This window comes from Neopelma chrysocephalum, unplaced genomic scaffold, assembly GCF_003984885.1.
Source record: "Neopelma chrysocephalum unplaced genomic scaffold, ASM398488v2 Primary Assembly neopelma1_105, whole genome shotgun sequence".
NCBI lineage: Eukaryota > Metazoa > Chordata > Aves > Passeriformes > Pipridae > Neopelma > Neopelma chrysocephalum.
Window position 1 is genome coordinate 1,421,451 of NW_020897769.1, and position 1,439 is coordinate 1,422,889.

At 69.1% G+C, this 1,439-nt stretch overlaps 1 protein-coding gene across 2 annotated transcripts in view; it reads right to left on the bottom strand.

Annotated features, from left to right (window-relative positions):
* The window catches only part of KLF8 (Kruppel like factor 8), an 11,332-nt gene that overhangs the window by 8,207 nt on the left and 1,686 nt on the right, over positions 1–1,439 (bottom strand). Inside the window, exon 1 of one of the 2 annotated variants that reach the window (XM_027696193.1) lies at positions 366–384. The exons of the other annotated variant lie outside the window; for it this stretch is intronic. The gene's annotated coding sequence lies outside the window, so the exon portion shown is untranslated. Of the gene's footprint in view, positions 1–365; positions 385–1,439 lie in introns of those variants that run through there. 2 annotated transcript variants of the gene reach the window in all.

Consider the following 1,439-nt stretch of genomic DNA (forward strand, 5'->3'; position numbering starts at 1 on the left):
CCGTGAGGGGCGAGGTGCGAAGGGCCCCGCGGCTCCACCCGGGCTCGGCCGCGCGCGGGTGGAGCTTTCTTAAAGGGGCCAGCGAGGCAGCGGGGACCACCCCCCTCCCCACACACACACACACCCCCCGTCACCCCAGGGCTGCCGCTCCGCCACACAACAGCGTGGAGCGACAGGGACCCCCAAACCCCCTCCGCGACACGCGTGGGGGTGCCCGGCACGCGGCGGCCACGGAGGACCAACCCCCCCTCCCCGTCCGCAAAGCTGCGCCTCGTCACCCCCCCTTACAGTGACCCCTCCAGACCCTCTGCACCGACCCCGGGACCCCCTTACACTGACCCGGGACCCCCTCCCCCGGCACGTACCTGCCCCCGCAGGGCCCGTCCCCGCCCGCGGAGCCCCCACGCACCGGCCCCGCGCGGCCCCGCCCCGCCACACCCAGCGCCGCGCCCCGCGCACTCGGCCCGGCCCCGCACGGGGCGGGGGGGGGGGGGGGGAAAACCCACCCCCCCCCCCAACCGGGACCCCCCCCCCGACACCGGTACACCCCCCCCGACACCGGTACACACCCCCCGACACCGGTACGCTCTCCCCCCCGATCAGACACCGACCCCCGAAACGCGCACACCCACGGTCACGCCTCGGGGGGACACCTTCCCCCCTCCACGAAAGCACCTCCACTCCACACACGCAGGCAGGGAACCCCACCAAGCAGAGCCAGAGACCCCCTCATATTCACCTGGGGACCCCCAAACCACCAAGAACCTCCCCCCAAACAAAGCCAGGGACACCATCCCCCCCAAGGACCCACATATTCAGCTGGGGACCCCCAAACCAAGAAGGACCTCCCTAAACAAAGCCAGAGACCCCCCTCTTGTACCCACATGTTCACCTGGGAACCCCCAAACCACCAGGACCCTGCCCCAGACACAGCCAGGGACCCCCTCCCACTACCTACATATTCACCTGGGGACCCCCAAACCACGAGGGACCCCCTCCTCCCCCAGACGCTGCCAGGGACCCCCCCAGACACAGCCAGGGAACCATCCCCAGTGCCCACATATTTACCTGGAGACCCCCAAACCACGAGGGACCCCCTCCTCCCCCAGACACAGCCAAGGAGCCCCCCCAGACAGAGCCAGGGACCCCCCTGCACACAGTCAGGGACCCACCCCCAGTACCCACATATTCACCTGAGGGTCCCCCCAAACCACCACATACCCCCCGAAAGAAAGCCAGAGACCCTCACATATTGATCTGGGGACCCTCAAACCACGAGGGACCCCCCCCAGACACAGCCACACACAGCCAGAGACCCCTCCCCAGTACCCGCCTATTCACCGGGGACCCCCAAACCACGAGGGATCCCCCCCAAAACAGCCACAAACACACAGGGACCCCCCTAAACAGAGCCAGAGGGCCTCCAAGGAGAGCCACAG